This window comes from Muntiacus reevesi, chromosome 2, assembly GCF_963930625.1.
Source record: "Muntiacus reevesi chromosome 2, mMunRee1.1, whole genome shotgun sequence".
Lineage (NCBI taxonomy): Eukaryota > Metazoa > Chordata > Mammalia > Artiodactyla > Cervidae > Muntiacus > Muntiacus reevesi.
The window spans coordinates 282,961,246-282,980,319 of record NC_089250.1 but is presented as its reverse complement, the minus strand read 5'-3'; the positions used below and the strand labels follow the sequence as shown (position 1 = coordinate 282,980,319).

The following is a 19,074-nucleotide window of genomic DNA, read 5'->3' as shown; positions in this document are numbered from 1 at the left end:
CCGTGGGACCCAGATCTCCTCAAGCCGAGCGACTTCTCCCTTAGACGTAGAATCTACGTTATGCCCAGACATTTCTTAGTCCCTAGGAGGAGATCCTCAAAACCCTTCTTGGAGAAACATTCCCTCTGTTGCACTGGAACAGAGCCCTGATTTCAGCCTGACCGCAGTACAGCAATTAGGGGTTTCCGGGTCTCCTCGAGAATCCCTCCGTCACCCACAGTCACATCCCTCCCAGTGCCTTCCCTCAGAGGGGCTGAATTGTAGGGGAACCAAAGAAACCAAATCTAGTTTATATTAGGCTGATCTGTCATATCTAGTCAGGATCCGTCCATCCCTCCAATACCCTCACCCTGACTTTCCCCTCGCCTTCCTACCCTGGACACTCCATCCAAGGCAGGCAGCTCAGGCTCTGGACAGAGGTCTGGGCTATCTCAGCACCTTCTTCTTCCACAGGCACCTTGGCCTTGAGCACTCCAGTGGCCATGAGGCCGAACAGGTCTCCAGAGGAGAGCACTGAGGGAGATGCCGGGAGAACAGAGCGGAAGCCCACGGTGAGAGGTGGAGGCGGCAAAGCTGGGCTCGAAGCCAGCTGTATAGGAAGGACATGGTGCTGGTCTCTGAAGCACCACAGACTGCTTGCCTTGGCAGCTGAGTGAACTTCCCTGTGACCGTACACAGGATGGGAATGCCTGGTCCTGTCAGAGATGGTGGGGTGGAGTGGGACAAAACAGGACACTAGCTTCAAAACTGCTCTGTGTCCAGGGAGAGTTAGGAAAATGCTCAGTGTTTGTTCAGTTAAGCAGGACACAGTCGGGAAGGAAAGTCTTCATCCCTGTCTCACACAGACCATCCAGGAGCTTCAGGCTACTCCCCGCACAGAAGGTGGAGGAGAAGGCTCAGCTCTAAGGCCTGACTTAGATTAGCAAATCACTAATGAAATCTATTATTTCCCTTAGGCCAGAGATGCTTTCAAAGACATCTCCGTATACTTCTCCAAAGAAGAATGGGAAGAGATGGGAGAATGGGAAAAAATCCGATATAGGAATGTGAAAAGAAACTACGAAGCGCTGATTGCTATAGGTAACAGGAAGTGCTGGGCGCCTGTGAGCCTGGGAAACATGAAACAGGTCTTCACCCTCAGTGTTCACTTGGCCCGCTCTTAGGTGGCTTCACCTGCTCACAGTTCCCTTTTGTGTGGAGACTAACCTGGAGGAAATGTTTACAGTTCTGTACCAGAGGGAGGGTGACCTGCAGTGCAGAGCTCACCTCTTACCTTTTTCTAGATTCCCCAGCACATCCTACAGATTCTGACTTTGTGACACTTTCCATTGTTTCTATGCTTTGTTTTCCCTTCTTAGAACAAATGTTTTGCCTCTTTCCAGGTTTCAGAGCCACTTGACCAGATTTCATGCATCCCCGCAGGCAGGCCGTCAAGCCCCAGGGAGATGACACTGAGGATTCTAATGAAGAATGGACACCAAGGCAGCAAGTTGAGAGGCCAGGAGGATGTGGACGTGTCTTCCTGAAACCAGCCTGGGCTTAGGTCTCAACTACATCTCAGCCATTAGCAAGGAAAACATAATTTTCAGCATTCCCAAGTGGCTGTGGCTGAGTATTGACATTAGCCTGAATGAAGATGAATGTATAGGTGTTCCAGTGTAATTCTCAAAAGTTTTATGGTCAAAATTTATCATTCTTTTAAAAAAGAATTATCTTGCTAAACATTCTTAGTGAAAGGCAGTTAAACAAACCTTAGAAATAAATTCACCAAACAGATTGGTTATTGGTAATTGGATTAAGTCTCTTCAAAGAGGAAATGATTAACATATTATGTCAAGATACATTATTTATGTATGTATATAAAACAAAACCCGTGATCTTCTTACCCTAAGGTTAAACTAATTCTTTATTTTCATTCTGGGAAAGGCTTGGAGAGAACTATTTATTCTCCATGATCTCTCCCACATTTCACTGACCAGAGATGGCATCAGGTAAATAAAATGAAGTACACTTATTATAAAATAGAAGTGAGCAGCTCACTTCCTCTTCTACTGCTCAAACAGTTTAGAAGTGTTAATCTGCCTAGACTGGAGAAAACAATTTAGATAGTTCTATGATTCTCCATCTATGGATTTCTGTTCTCCCAGATTTTTAAAAATTATTTATTTAGTTTTGGCTGCACTGGGTCTTGGTTGCTGTACACAGGCTTTCTCTGGTTGCGGTGAGTGTCTTCTCGTTGCAGAGCACGTGCAGGCTCTGTAGTTTCTGACCCACAGGCTTAGCTGCCCCGCAGAAAGTGGCCTCTCCCTGGACCAGCCATCGAACCTGTGTCCTCTGCACTGGCAGGCAGATTCTCATCCACTGTGCACCAGGGACGTCCCTCTGTTCCCTGAGGTTATTACAACTAGTGAAAGGGACATGAAAACCAAACATTTGGTTGTCTGCAAAGGTTTTGACATAAGGAGAGACTCTTCATAGGGAATACAAATGCCTCGGTTCACCATACGCCTCCTCGTCTTTATTTACCTTTTTAACAGTTTCTGAGTGTATGGCACACTGCTGCTAACTATGTACACGTTAGTGGCAACAGTGCTAATCGCTCAGTCATGTCTAACTCTGCGTCCCCATAGACTGGAGCCCACCAGGCTCCTCTGTCCATGGGATTCTCTAGGCAAGAATCCTGGAGTGGGTTGCCATCTCCTGCTCCAGGTGATTTCCCAACCCAGGGATTGGGCCTGCATCTGTTGCATCTCCTGCATTGCAGGTGGATTTTTTACCGCTGAGCCACCGGGTATATATATACACACATTGCAGTACTGCAAATCTATAGAAGTATTACATCTTGAGTGACTGAAGCCCTAACCCACTGAGGAACAATTCTCCAATCCTTCCTCCTCCCAGCCCTTGGCAACCATGATTATATTTTCTGTTTCCATAGATTTGATTAGTTTAGATACCACAGAGAATTGGAATCAGGCAATATTTGCCATTTTTGATTGGTTCATTTCACTTACTATAATATCATCAAGGCCCATCCATGACGTAGCATGTGACACAATTCTTTTTTAAGGCTTCAAAACATTCCGTTGTGTGCATGTGGATATAAGAGCTATAACATATATCTTATATATAATCTCTATCTTTTATCCACCAATGAACATTTACATTGCTTACACATCTAAATTGCTTATGCCCATTGGGAATAATGCAGCAATGACTATACATGTGCCCACTATTTAGTCAATATCTTGCTTTCAATTTTTTATGGAAACACATTCTTGAGTTGGATTGCTAGGCCATACAGCAGTTCTAACATTCTGTTGAAACTCCATACTGTTTCTATAAAGCTTGCAGCATTTTACATTGCCAACAATAGTCTATAAGGGTTCCAATTTATCCATACCCTTACCAAACTTGCTATTGTCTTCTTATACATATTGCCCATCACAGAAGGTTTCAATTTGCATTTCCCTATTGATTAGTAATATTGAGCATCTTTTCATATGTTTGTTGGCCTGTTGTGTATTTTCTCTGGAGAAATGCCTATTCAATTCCTCTCTCACTGTTAGTCAAATCAGACTGCCATAACAAAGCAGACTGCATTCCTTAAACCACAGAAATTTGTTTTCTTACAATGCTGGAATATGGAAATGTGATATCAAGGTGCCATCATGGTCCATCCGGTTTTCTTCCTGGCTTATAGGTAGCCTTCATACTGGTGTATGCTTAGTAACCCTGTATCAGATGCATATTTTACAAATACTTTCTACCATCGTGTAGGTGGCCTTTTCAACTCTGTTCAGTGTCCTTTGCTGCACAGAGGTTTTAAGATTAATCTCCTTTGTCTATTTTTACTTTGTCACTAATCCTTGTGCACTTGGCACCATATCTAAGAAATCACTGCTGATTCAGTGTCGTGAAGCTTCACCCTTGTTGTCTTCTAAGAGCCTTATCAAGTCTTGCATTTAGGTCTCTCATCCATTCTGAGTGATTTCTCTTCAAGATATAAGATGTTCATTATTTTGCATATGGTTATTTTATTTCCCCAGCACCATTCATTACAGGGAATAAACTTTCCCCATTATCTTGACACCCTAGATGAAGATCATTAGACCATGTATCCAAGAGTTGATTTCTGGCTCTCTATTCTGTTCCATTGATTGACATATCTGTCTTTATGCCAGCCCGCTTCCTCAGTGGCTCAGCAGGTGAAGAATCTGCCTTCAGTGCAGGAGACACAGGAGATGCGGGTTCACTCCATGGGTTAAGAAGACCCCCTGGAGAAGGAAATGGCAACCCTGTCCAGTATTCTTGCCTGAGAAATCCCCTGGACAGAGGAGCCTGGTGGGCTACAGTCCAAAAGGTCACAAAAAGTCAAGAAGACTGAGCAGCTAAGCACACATTTTTTGCCAAATCCACACTTTTGGTTTCTTACCATTGTAGTGTCTGCTGAAATCAGAGGCCTCCAGCTTTTCTGTTCTTTCTAAGATTGCTTTGCCTATTTGGGGTGCTCTGAGATTCCGTGTTAACTGTTGGATGGATTTTCTATATCTGAAAAAACTTCCATTGGGATTTTAATAGGAATTACATTGAATCTTTAAATTGTTTTGGGTAGTATGAACAGCTTAATAATATTAAGCCTCCAAATCCATAAACATGAGACGCCTACCTACTTATTTCTGTCGGATTCCTTTCAGCAATATTTTGTAGTTTTCAACATATGTCTTTCATCTCCTTAAGTTTTCTCCTAATTACTTCATTCTTTTCAATGCTATTATAAATAAGATTATTTATCCAGTGGCTAAGACTCCACGCTCCCAGTGCAGAGAACTTGGGTTCAGTCCCTAGTCAGGGAACTAGATCCCACATGCTGCAACAAAGTCCTGGCACAAACAAATAAATAAAATTAAATATTGTTTTTTAATTTAGCTCTTGACTGTAGATTTAAAAAAAATAAAGATAAGTAGGATTATTTTCTTATTTTAATTTGTGGAATGGTCATTCTTCATTCACGGAAAGATATTTGAATGTTGATTTTGTACCGTGCAACTTTCTGTGGAGTATTTTAGTGTGTGTGGATTTAAAGATTTCTCTGCACATCAAACCATGCCCCTGTGAACAGACATAATTTTACTTCTTTCTTTCCAAATGGAAGCCTTTTGTTTCCTTTTCTTACCTACAGCACTGGCTAGGAGTTCTAATATTATGGTGAACAGAAATGTTGATAACGGCATCCTTGGCTTTTCTTCTTGATATTTTTCACTGATGACGATGATGTTAGATATGAAACATGTTAGATGTTTCAATATATGACCTTTATTATATTGCAGTCACTTCCTCCTATTTCTACATTTTTGAGGACTTTTGTCATGAAAGACTAGTAAATTTATTAGATACTTTATGAACATCAGATGAGGCACGGATGAAGTTTCACATTTTTTTATAATTTTAAGAAAATTATGTATGCTCCCAGTGGAACCATGGGAATTGATGATACAGAAATCATTTTCCATTCCTCCTTTGGTAATCATTGTCTTTGTCACTCTCTGGCTTAGAATTATGTGTCCTTAATTAGAATACCCAGAGTTTGGAAACATTTACCAACCAAAACACTGATTCTCATTATTCTTTAGGGAAACCTTCTTCAATGACCTTCAGAGTGGAGCACAGTAAACACCAGAAGGTGAGTATTTCCCAAATCATGTTGCAAAAATATTCTCCTCATGGATCCAGTCACAGGTGAGAATAGGAGAAAACACAGAGATCCTGGAGACTGCGGCCTTCCTGTCCTGAATCTTTTGCACAATGTCTGATATCACCATCTTTACAGTTAGTAAGAACAACTACAGTAGTAGGCAGTTCTGTTGTTACATTATTTTCATAATATTTCCGACTTAAGCATTTTATGTGAATAAACTTACTTAAACCTTAAATCAGTCCTACAGTACCTATAAGTAGATATATAACTATCACCATTATAGATTCAAATAATGAGGTAAAAAATATTTGATTATATGCCTGAGATCACAGTATCACTGATAGTGTAATCTAAGCCAATGCACGTTCTCTAAACCCCTGACAAACTGATTAAAACTTCCATAGTTCTATGAAGCTTATTCATGCATCTTTATATCATTCATCTGAGAGATGTTTTCAACGTCAGTTTTTTGTGCTTTGCTAGAGAGGGATATGCTAAGACATCTGAATAAGGGAAGCTTAAGGACATGCTGGGCAGTTTGTAGACTGGACGGTCCAAGATGAAGAAGCTTAAAGATATGCTGGGCAGTTTGTAGAGTGGACAGTCCAAGATGAAGAAGGAGACAGGATCCCTACCTCAGAGCCTCCCACTCCAATATGAGGAAGCAACTTGCAACCCTGATAAGCCTCAGGTTTATGACTGAAAAGCAACAAATAAGAAAATAACAGAAGGACTTCACATAGATTATCTGCTTTTGAGTAGAAACTCATCATCTGGGAATCATTTGAAATGCTCATTCTTGTAGGAGGGAGTAACAACTCCTTCCTGAGCTCTAATTAGGCAACTCTCCTGTTTGTAATCATGTGTTTAGCCTGCCCCTGTGTTGCGAGCTTTGAGAGCCTAGCCCACACCCATTCATTCTCAGAAGTCCAAGCCAAGCTCAAAGCCCCTGAGGGCCCCCTGAATGTTTTGTGAATGAGTGACTCCACATTTAAGCTTTCATCCAGGAGTAGAAAGGTCAAAGAATGATGAAGATATAATCTTGAGCTACACTTGAAATATAGATGCAGTTTAGGGAATAAATTCATACCAGGGATGTATGCGCACGTTCTTACTGTACTAAATAGCTCACACAACAATTTGTTGAAGGTTATTAAATTTCATGTCCACTATAATATTAAGAATTAGCCTGTATACCAATTAATGGATCAGGAAACTGAGCAGAACCAGCTAGTCATAAAGCCTTGTTCGAGGAGAACTGACGAGACCAGCTACCTTAATTCCAAACACTGTCGCTAGGACATGGCAACCTGCAACGTTCATCTCATTTTCTTTATTGTCTAAATGTGTTTCTGCCAATCGTCTTTTCTCTTCTTAATCTCACTGCTCTGTCACCTTATTTTCCAGATGTGTTTTGTCCCCTCTGTAATTTTCCATACGTCCTCGTTCGTCAAAGGGCCATTAATTAAGAGAAACCCCCCGGATCTCTCTACGAGCCCTTACCCTCTTCTTTCCCTGACCTCCAGCTTTTCTCCCTGCCTTGCTCTCACTTTTATGCAGAAAGTTGCAGGGGAAGAACCTTAAGATATGAATTCTAGTTTTGATTCACTATCCACCTAGTTCCTTTTTTTACACTCCAGTGTTCAGACCCCCCTCCCCTCAATTAGGTATTTCCAAGAATTGTCAAAGTATTAACAAAAGTCATGCATGTGAAAACACTTCATAAAGTCCTAAAGAACTAAAGAAATGCGTGTCGTCTTTTACTCACATGGAAGAGAATGTCCAGGGCACCATTAAGTAATGAATCTAGTTTGAAGGAATTGCCGGGAGCAGCAAAATTGCTGAAGACAAGTGGCTCCAAGCAGGCTCAGAATCCAGTGCCCCATCACAGAAAAGCAAGGACCCCTGGACAGCACCCCAGACAAAAAGTCGGTAAGAGAAATTTGGGGAGTTCCTCTAATTAGTTCCTCTAACCCCTGTAAAAAAACTAATAAGCATGGCCTAGGTGTGTGGCATGGACTTTGGGTAGGCGGGGTTTAAGCTGGACTGACCTGAGACATGAAGTTAGCACTGGGGCCTTGGGAAAATCTTGTACATTTCTGAGGTCCTGATTGCTATCTGTAAAGTGAAGATAAGGATACATAATTCATACAATGCCTGAAAGCCTTACATTATGCAAAAGTCTGACACCTACAAGTGGTTAAATAAATCCAGCTGTGATAATGGGAACCATGCTTTGTTAGTGTTCATGCCCAGACTTCTGCTCAGTGCATTACGTGTCATGTGCCCTTAACATATATTTTCTGAGTAGATGTGTCGGTGAACTCTTACCTAAGTAGGAAGGTTGGGAAGTTAAACCTACTAACGGGAAGTGCAGGAAGCTATCACCGAACTGGGCATCTGTGGTCAGTGGAGCCTCAGTCTTCTGAACCTGTAGTTAAAGGGAGAAGAAAGAAAATATAGAGAAGGAACTTTCTGGGGGTTAAGTGGTTAAGACTCCACGCTTCCACTGCAGGAGGTGGGGGTTCCATTCCTGGTCAGGGAACTAAGATCCCACAGGCCATGCAGCCAGGCCAAGAAATAAATACTGTAATATTAAAACATAAAATTACAAAAGAAAAAGTTTGAAAACTACATGTAAGAAAGTTTTAACAAAGTGTATAGATGGACAGGTAGGAGATCTCACACTTTCTGATAAAACAGGGACTAACTCCCCAGACCCCACCAGCCTTGCTGAGCTTCTGTTCTCCATCTTAGAACTCAGAAGAAAGGAGACTGGACTGAAGAGGTACAGTCTACAGGAAAGAAAGGGCCACGTGTACCAAGAGGTCAGCGAGCCCCAGGATGACGACTACCTCTGTGAGTGACCCCGCTGGCCCTCTCATGGACAAGGGGCTACGAGGCCTTGGTCCACAAACCTCACCTCACCATTTGGTGCCCCGGCCATCCCCTTCCTCTATGACTTGGGGTGCAGGATCGAGGCCAAATGCCATGAATGTCCCAGTTCTCTCTGAAGGGAGTTACGACCAGCAACATCACTATAGCTCTTCTCATCCCTGTTCTCACCTCCAGATTGTGAGGAGTGTCAGAACTTCTTCATCAACAGCTGTGCTGCCCATGGGCCCCCAACATTTGTAAAGGACTGTGCAGTGGAAAAGGGGCATGCCAACCGCTCAGTCCTCACGCTGCCCCCTGGGTTAAGCATCAGACTGTCGGGCATCCCTGACGCTGGGCTTGGAGTGTGGAACGAGGCATCCGATCTGCCGCTGGGCCTCCACTTTGGCCCCTATGAGGGCCAGATCACAGACGATGAAGAGGCCGCCAACAGTGGATACGCCTGGCTGGTGAGAAGCACCCGTTTCCCTGTCCTCTGGCCTCTAATCACTTGTACGTGGTGGGGGGTACTTCATGTCTACATATGAGGATGCAGATGGTGATAACATGGTCGTCAGTGACACAGTCAGCCCTGTGTACTGTGTGCCGTGGGCGTGAACACAGGACTTCCATCTAAATGTCAGAGGAGAGGTGGGACCACAGTGTACAGACACTCAGGTCCTCTATCTAAAGGTCAGAGGAGAGGTGGGAACACAGTGTACAGACACTCAGGTCCTCTATCTAAAGGTCAGAGGAGAGGTGGGAACACAGTGTACAGACACACAGAAGTAACTCCTCCCTTGTGGAGCCCTTACCTTCAATGAACCAAGAGACTCAGACTTGGAATGATGAGTAAGGAGCTTACCGTGTGGTCCGACTGGCACTTGAATCCATGCAGGCTGAAAAACACCAATGACTACACAGGCAAATATCTCTTCTATTGCTTCCTACTAAAAAAAAAAAAAAAAAAAAAAAGAGGAAAGATTGTAACTCTTTCTCTGACCCTCAGATCACCAAAGGGAGGAACTGCTACGAGTATGTGGATGGAAAGGACACGTCTTGGGCCAACTGGATGAGGTGAGTGCAGTGAGTCTGCAGTGTGTAGACATTGAGACTCCCTCCGTCCCATGCCCCTTTCCTTCTCAACCCGGCTCCCTCAACAGCTTTCACATCTCCTTTCCTCTTTTCCCTCCATATCATGCTCTTTCATTTCAAAAGACACTGGAAAGAAGGAAATAAAAATATGGCATGTGCCGTCAAGATACAAGTCTATATGCTGAACAAAACTGGTGGACTTGAAAGCAACTTGAGGAGTCTAGATTCACCAGGGACACTTTAACTGACTGAGTGGACACTTCTCACGCCCTTTATGTTTCTGTTTAGACACTGAACTTCGGTACTGAAGCAGATCACACAACCCATGTCCTGTTGGAGAATATACTGCAAACAGACATTAGCCAATTGATTTTAGGAGCAGTAACCTTACTTTTTCTATCTTTGAGTAACTGCACACGCCAGGATGACCTAACACAGGAGACCTTGACTCTCTGTGGGCAACAACCCCCTCAGGCGTGGTTCCAGTGAGAAGCGGGCGCTGAGGCCTCAGAAGGAATGGGGGGCAGCTTGGTCCTGAGCAGGGCCATTCTCTAAGGGCCTCTCCTTTCATCAGGGCAGGCAGACAATGAACAGACTATTACTGTTCCGTGTCTCAAGCTATATCAGAGCTCTCTCCAAGTTTACGTGGGAGAGGGTGGGCAAGCAAATAGGACCCTGGATACACGTGGGGAGATGGGAGAAAGCCTCGGGAGAGAAGGCAGGCTGGGGTGAGTGCTGAGGGCTGCATGTTAGCCAAGAAGCACCAAGTCCTGTGGATGAAAGAGAATTTAATTCAGAGTTTAGAGGAGCTGAAGGTCACCAGCCTCACGGACAGTCCAGGTGGAGATGAGTCTGGAACTGGGCTCCGGAAAATGGCTACTTAGGTAAGGAGAGAAAAACATGGGAATTCACATGGCCTGGTCCAAGGTGTGAACAGAAGGTCCACATGAGGGGCGGATGCAGAGGCGGAAGGCAAGGAGCTGGCCATGGTCGGAGAGTGGACAGCACTCATCACCTAAGATATCTTTACCTTTCCCGGCCTCGACCCCAGGTATGTGAACTGTGCCCGGGACGACGAGGAGCAGAACCTGGTGGCCTTCCAGTATCACGGGCAGATCTTCTACCGAACCTGCCAGGTGGTCAGGCCGGGCTGTGAGCTGCTGGTCTGGTACGGGGACGAGTATGGTCAGGACCTTGGCATCAGGCGGAACAGCAGGGGGAAGAGTGAGCTCGCGGCCGGGAGAGGTGAGTGTCTCCCCTCTTCCAGCACCCCACCCCATCCTGGGAGCCTCCGTGGTCCGATTTCAAAGCAGAGGACAATCAAGTCCAAAGTCAGTTGAGTTGCAATTAAAATGCCTCAGAATTTGATTCTTTTCATATGATTGTTAGGAAAAATTTTTATATTAAAAATGCTTGTTCTAATTTTTAATACTTCATACAAAATAATATGTAACATCACCTTCTGCTGAAACACTTAGAAGCAAAAAGCAACATTTCTAGCACCTAACAGCTCTCTGCCCTTTAGCTCTTTCTTCTTCATTTTCTCCCATTTCTAAGCGACACGTGTACAGTGATGCGCATTCAGTTACTGTTCCAGTCTGCTGTCATGTGAGCTCACGCTCTGTGCCAGACGGGGCTCCACGCACCGAAACAGACAGAACCGCTGCCCTGGGGCAGCAGGGCCTTCACAACAGACAGGGACTGGTGCTCTGAGGAAAACCAGCGCAGGGAACGTGCCTCGGGTCAGCGTGAGCAGAGGGTGGGGTGCGGTGCAGGACGGTGCGGCAGGATCTCTGCATTGATAAGACCTGCGGGGAAGGATTCCAGGGAGGGGAGCAGCCAGTGCCCCAGCCCTAGGGCGGGGAAGAGAGGCCAGGCCAGGGGTCGCGGGAGGAAGCACAGAGGGAGAGGAAGGAGGCTGGACGGGACACGGAAGCCTCAGGGCCTGTGTCCACGTGCAGGCCCCAGGGGTCCTCCTGGGTGACACAGAACAACCGCAGGCTTTGAACTGCAAGCGGCATGTTCTCTGTGCTAAGACGATGCTTTGATTCACTTTGGGGAAGAGACAGCAGCGGGGAGTCCCCTCAGAGATCAGTTCATTGCCAGACATGAGGGGAGAGTGGACTGTCTGGAGGTGCTTGGGAGTGAGGGTCTGAAGAGTCTGGCTGGACATGTATTTTTAAACAGGGCTTCCTAGTGCATGTTAAGTGGACTAAGCCTGAATGAAATAAATGAGGTATGAGTACTGGTGAGGCATGAGAAAGGATATGCCTTTATTTTATGATTTATGGGAAACTGAGAGAGGAGCAGTTTGTGAACCAGTTTGGGCAGCAAAAACCAGACCTATAGTCAGTGGGACCTGGGCCACTCGGGCTCATCCAGGCTCAAACCCACTTCCTGCAGAAATCGGCACAAAGGCTGCTCTTTTAACAAGGAGCCACAAAGTCAGATTTACCTACACCTGCTCTAACCACCCCCCGTGCTGCCTCCCATATCCAGAGAGCTCCAGGCCAGGCGCCCCTAACTTAATAGACACTTTCCCTCACAGGGAGCCACTCAGGAGATTCCAGCTAAGTCATTAAGTCTTATCCCTCAGTAGGGTTAATACCTGTGGCCACTGTGACGTGACTTTTCAGACACTTAGCCGCAGGGAAAGTCCCTTCAGATCCATCACTATCAGGAGAGACGCTGCCTCTGATGCAGCTGGAAGGTCCCTATCTGGGTGATATGTAGAAAAGGCCCTTGACACCCGCTTCCTGGATTTCTGTAGGTGTAGAGAATAAGAGTGGAATGGAAAAATGGACTGTAAAGACACTTGATGGGAGACAGATCGTGCACTGTCAACACTTAGATGATTAGTGGGGAGGGCCTGACCACGGCAAACCACCTACCTGACCAAAAGCTTCCTCTTTCAGCAGAACCGAAGTCCAAGATCCACCCATGTGCCTCCTGCTCTCTGGCCTTCTCCAGTCAGAAATTCCTCAGCCGACACATCCAACGCAGTCACCCCTCTCAGACCCTCCTGAGACCATCTGAAAGAGACTTCCTCCAACCAGAGGATCCCTGCCCAGGCAATCAAAATCAGCCATATTCAGATCCACACAGCCCGAGCGACAAACCTGAGGGTCAGGAGACCAAGGACAGGCCCCAACAAATGCTGAAAAGCGTAAGGCTGAAGAGGATTTCAAGGGCTTCTTCCTACTCACCCGGAGGACAAATGGGGGGTTCTGGGGTGCATGAGAGAATGAAAGATGAGCCCAGGACAAGCCAGAAACTGAATCCAGAGGACACAGGCACATTGCTCACGGGGGCAGGGGTCTCAGGGATTATGAGGGTCACGTACGGAGAGTGTGGGCAAGGCTCCAAGGACAGGTCAAGTCTCACCACACACAAGAGGACACACACAGGGGAGAAGCGCTATGTTTGCGGGGAGTGTGGGCGAAGCTTCCGTCAGAAGTCAGTCCTCATCACACACCAGAGGACACACACAGGGGAGAAGTACTATGTTTGTGGGGAGTGTGGGCGAAGCTTCCATCAGAAGTCCCATCTCATCACACACCAGAGGACACACACAGGGGAGAAGTACTATGTTTGTGGGGAGTGTGGACGAAGCTTCCATTGGAAGTCCTATCTCATCACACACGAGAGGACACACACAGGGGAGAATCCCTATGTTTGCGGGGAGTGTGGGCAAAGCTTCCGTCAGAAGTCAGTCCTCATCAGACACCAGAGGACACACACGGGGGAGAAGCCCTATGTTTGCGGGGAGTGTGGGCGAAGTTTCCGTCACAAGTCCGTCCTCATCACACACCAGAGGATACACACAGGGGAGAAACCCTATGTTTGCAGGGAGTGTGGGCGAAGCTTCAGCGATAAGTCAGCCCTCATCAGACACCAGAGGACACACACAGGAGAGAAGCCCTATGTTTGCGGGGAGTGTGGGCGAAGCTTCCATCGGAAGTCCCATCTCATCACACACCAGAGGACACACACAGGGGAGAAGCCCTATATTTGCGGGGAGTGTGGGCGAAGCTTCAGTCAGAAGTCAAATCTCATCACACACCAGAGGACACACACAGGAGAGATACCCTATGTTTGCAGGGAGTGTGGGCGAAGCTTCAGTCAGAAGTCCCATCTCATCTCACACCAGAGGACACACACAGGGGAGAAGCCCTATGCTTGCGGGGAGTGTGGGCGAAGCTTCCATCGGAAGTCCCATCTCATCACACACCAGAGGACACACACAGGGGAGAAGCCCTATGTTTGCAGGGAGTGTGGGCGAAGCTTCAGCGATAAGTCAGCCCTCATCAGACACCAGAGGACACACACAAGAGAGATGCCCTATGTTTGCAGGGAGTGTGAGTGAGTCATGAGCAACAAACCACACCTTAGCCACAGGAGGATTTCTGCAGCCACCCCATGCCTCAGCTCTAAGGGGGCCTCATAGGAGGCCTGTGACCCGTTACTGTCCCCAAGAGTATGAGCAGAGACTTCCCAGGTGGTCCACGGGTCAAGACTCCAATGCAGAGACCCACGTTCAATACCTACTTGGGGAACTAGCTCCCATATGCTGCAACTAAGACATACCACAGCCGAATAAATACATGTATAATAAATATATTAAAGAAAGGGTGGGATAAGCACAGAATTATTTGTTAAATAGACTTTCCACTTTCATGACATGAGAGGAGGTAGATAAACAGGAGAGGGTTTCTTAGGTGTTCTGGAGATGTTCATGCCAATTGCCTTCGTGGTTTTTTAGGTCTCCTTTTCTAATAAATTTTCTCTCCAAACAAATCTGAATCCCAGACTATGTATTCATTCCCCGTTATTACTGACAGCAGTGGGGTCCAGTTAGCTGAACCCCTGGGAAGGCATAATTCTGGAGCCAACTCAGTTAGGTCACTGGACAGTCAGTCCTGGGTCCAGGGAGAGGAATGCAGAGTGGAGTCATACTCACCAGGAAAGGGATTCCCTGGCCTCCTGGGAAGTGGGGCCTCTCCTCCTTATAGACCCCGGCTCTCCTTTGGCCTCTCCTGGTGGCCCTCTGGTTCCCTCTGACTTCTGTGGCCGCAAAGGTGAAGGCCACATGCACGTGTGTGTGTGCGTGCATGCTCCTGACTCAGCATGGGCCATCTGGTCTCTGCCGCTCCCTCGGGGTCATCACAGCATCTGGACTCCAGATTCTACCACAGGGGTCCAGTTCTCAACTCTGCCCTCTGCAGCTGCGTGAGCTGGGGCAAGATGCTCAACCTCTCTGTGTCTCTATTCTCGTCTGTGATACACGGTGGGAGCACCAGCATTTTGGTCTGATGAGTAAGCACAGGTGGAATCCGGCAGAGGCTGGCTGAAAACACAAGCCCCAACTTTGCTGTCCTTGTGTTTTTCTCTTTAATCTTTTTTTATTTTTAATAGAATGATAATTGCTTTACAGAATTTGTTTTTTGCATCTACTCCAGCCCCCACACCTTCCAGGTCTTCAGAGCTAGGTGAGGAAGGGGCCGTTTAGGCACTAGGATGCCCTGATGATGGGGTGTGAGGTCAGGGGCGCTAAGGGAGGCCGACCTTCCTTCGCACCCCTGCCGTTCCTGCTGAGCTGGGCAGCCCCAGGGCCCCTCCACAGACAGGCAGGGCCCACAGTCGTCCCCCTGCCGAGCACAGAGCCTGGAGCCGCGTTTGCAGGAAATCCCCGTCCGGCCCCCATCCCACCCCCACACGGAGGGTCCTTGAATCCCACACCACGGCTTCTCTATGCATGGGCCTCGTACCTGTGCCCCTGCGCTCTGGTCAGCGCTGTCGCGACCTTGAAATTCTTAACCATGGAATAGTTCATCCTTACACTTCCCTTTCATGAGTGAAGTCTGATGGGCCCCGGGGTGCGCTGTGAGCAGAGCAGATGCTCACACAGCACGGGTCCCGGGGTGACCAGGCTGCACGAGGGGACAAGGTGGACACAAAGCCCCCCACCCTGGGTGAGTGAGGGTGGGGACAGCACCAGGAAGCCACGCTTGCTTAGACCCGGAACCTAACTCCAACACAGAGTGAAGTCGGTGGTGTTCTTAAGGTCAACCACACCCGTGGATACACAGGTTCAATCACTGACCTGGGAAGACCCCGCGTGCCGTGGAGCAACTAAGTCCGTTCACAGCTACTGCAGTCCAAGAGCCTAGAGTCTCTGCTTCCCAACCAGAGCAGCCTCCACAGGGAGAAGTTCAGCACAGAAACGAGAGAGCAGCCCCCGTGCCCTACAACCAGAGAAAAGCCCGCACAGCAGCAAAGACCCAGCACAGCCAAAAATAAATAAATAATCTTTTTTTAAGTAGGAGATCGCAGCATTCTCTGCTGATCCAGAGGCTAGGACTCTGAGCTCCCAACACAGGGGGCCACGTTCAATTCCTGCTCAGGGCACTATTTCCCACATGCAGCAACTGAAGGCCCTGCATGCCACAGCTAAGACCAAGCTCAGCCAATTAAATGAATACTTTACGTAGGAGGCTGTTCATCTGTCAACTTAGAAACCTGTTACATTTTAGGAAAAGAAAAAAATAAAAGATCTTATTTTGCAAGTGCTCATGGTGCATTGCAAAATTTTGTCATAATATGCAGCTGTTTAAAAAGAAGAAATTTAGAAAATACAGAAACTAAAACCCACCCATAAATGTGTGGGGAACGCCAATTACTGCAGCATCTGGCTACCACACACGGGAACACACGTCCGTGTTTTTCTTCTACAAAGAACATTTCAGCCTCTTCCCCCCTTCCCACTAGCCTCTGCTCTGCTCACCAAGAAGACTGCGCTTTGGCCTTGTGACCGGGGGGTTTCTGTTGAACTCAGGGAGGCAGGGGAGCAGGGCTGTATGGTTGGGGGCACCGTCTGGCCTGCAGTGAGGAGAGAAGCGCGAGTGCTCCGCCTCTGGGTCCAGCAACTCCAGGAGCCTCGGGGAGCCGCCTGGTAAGAAGCCTCTCAAACGCATTCCCTGCAGTCTCCAGAGTTACGCACATCCCACGTCTCGGGATTCAGTTGGGGGTTAACAAGTCCTCGCTTGTTGGACAGAAAAGTGTTTCAACAGAGAATCTGCCTGGATATGGCCTCGGTTGGTACAGATGTAACAGGCAGTACGTTCAGGGCTCAGGGAAGCTAGTTCTGAAGCTCTCTGGGTTTAGGGCTACAGCGCCTCCTCACCTCCACCCCTTCCACGGTCATGGAGCCTTCTGTTCCAGAGGAAGGTGTTTGGCAACATCAGCCACAAAGACACTAAAGAGGAGAAAGGCTGGGTGTTCCTGGGGGAGCAGAGGGGCCTTGGGCACTCCATGCTGGACCCCTGCCCCACCGGCTTCTCCTCCTTCTCTCCGGGCATTCAGCTTTCACCTGCGGAGTGCCGGCCAGTGAGGGGCTCCCAAGACACCAAGCTGGGGTTGGCGATGGGGGAGCTCGATGCCAGGGAACCTGAGACCCGGCAGCAGGTCAGTGCACTGTGGACGAGGGCCGGCCTCACTGACCGGTTATGCCCTGTGCATTCGGGACACCCTCTCTGGACCCCGGGTGGAGGTGCTGCTGCCCTCACTGCCCACCTGCGCCTCAGGAGGTGGAAGAGGGACCGGGTTGTCCTTCCCACCTCCTGCCCAGAGAATGACAGAGGCCAGTTCCCAAAAGTGGGAGCAGGGTGGGCAGAGTGAGTCTTGGTCTCACAGGGTCCATGTGAAGAGGGGTTCACTGCTGCCTGGATCCCTCTTGACTGGTTCCCCTTCTGTGTTGTCTTCACACCAAATCTCACAAGGACGAGGCAGTCCAGTGCCCACAGCATCACTCACCCAGGTGCTGACAACCCTCCTTATTTATTATGGGCAGGGAGACAGGGTGGCTGGTGTGAGGCTCCCCTGGACCAGAGAGGACACACCCCAGGGTGGGCCCCTGCCACCTCCTGAGACCCACGTGGGTATTCGGGGCAGAGAACCTCCAGCTGGGGTCTGGAGAGGGTGTTCTGAATGGACAGGGCCTAACTGTTCAGTGTGGCTTCAGGGGGTATGGGCAAGAGGGGCACGAACTCCTTTCTAAATATTTCAGACAACCACTGTGCTCCTTTTGGTTTTTGGTTTCAGATCTTTTTATATGGTCCATTTTCAGAGACTTTATTGAATCTGTTACAATATTGCTTCAATTTTATGTTTTGATTTTTTGACTGCAAGGCATGTGGGATTGTTACCAAGTCCAAGCTCGCTCTGCATGCCTCACAACAGGCCGATAAATCAGAGGCGAGGTGCTGAGGCAAGGAGTATGACTTTCCTTGGAAAGCCAGCAGATTGAGAAGATAGCAGACTAATATCTCCAAGAAACCATCATGTCAGGGTCTGGATGCCAGTGTCTTTTATACAACACAGTGCTGGGAGGTGAGGAAATATAGTAAAAAGGCCATTAATCTGGCAAATATCTGGAATGGCGAGCCTCGGGAGGAGATGTATTACTTTCTCTCTGCTGTAGCCATCCACAGGTGGACAGGTCCTGGACAGAGGCAGAGGGGCGGGGTTTCCTGAGGCAGGCCATTAGGTATGGACAGTATCCCTGTAGCAAACAGACCAACAGGAAGTAAAGGTTAAAGTAAAGATGTAATTTGAGAAAAATATATATTTTGAACATGGAGTCAGATTTTGTTCTTCCCTGTATAATTCCCCAGACTCAGTGTTCATTTCACAATCTTATGGGAAAAGGGGTGATGATTGTTTTAATCGCTCCATCAGTTGCATCTTTTGGGGAGTGTCCACCATTGGTGCCAGTGTGCTGAATGTTGATATTTGTCTTCTTTTGTTGCTCTTTGGAAAGTGTCTACTTCAAATGTGTAGACATAAAAATATTTATAATCTAGGTGTTGAGAGTTAAATTTTATTCAGCAAGAATCTTTTAGGACTTCAAAAATGCAGGCAGCATCTAAAGGTGAGGAATTTGGCATTTTTAATGTTCTGGAAGGTGCAAGAGTCCTCTCATTGAAATTATTCCTTTTGATACACACCTCATCACCTGGGGTCAGTATCCTGTCTTTTCCTTCCCGAGTTTCCTCAGGGCTCCCTGTGGGGAGTGGTTACACTCCAATGGCTGCTAGAGAGAAGGAGGGGGAACCTGGGCCCCATTGAGATCATCTCAGCAGAGAGACCAAGCACGTCCTGTGACTCCAGACAACCTTCCAACGTTCAGGGCTCGGCGTTCAGCCTGCAGGATCCACAGCCGTCAGCTCAGCCACCATGCTCTGCACTTAGCTGCTATCTAGCCCTGAATCCTGCACTGCAGGAGGCCCTCTAAATGTGCCGTCCTGTGCAGCAAACGCTCGGTCACACCCTCCAAGCCTGACCCAGGCCCAGCTTCGCTGAGAGGGTCTCACTGGGGACCCAGCTTCCCCTTCCTGCTCTCCCACATT

At 47.6% G+C, this 19,074-nt stretch overlaps 1 pseudogene; it reads left to right on the top strand.

The window, feature by feature from the left end:
* Positions 1-482: 482 nt before the first annotated feature.
* On the top strand, positions 483-14,033 carry LOC136161883 (histone-lysine N-methyltransferase PRDM9-like; annotated as a pseudogene).
* Positions 14,034-19,074: the final 5,041 nt, after the last annotated feature.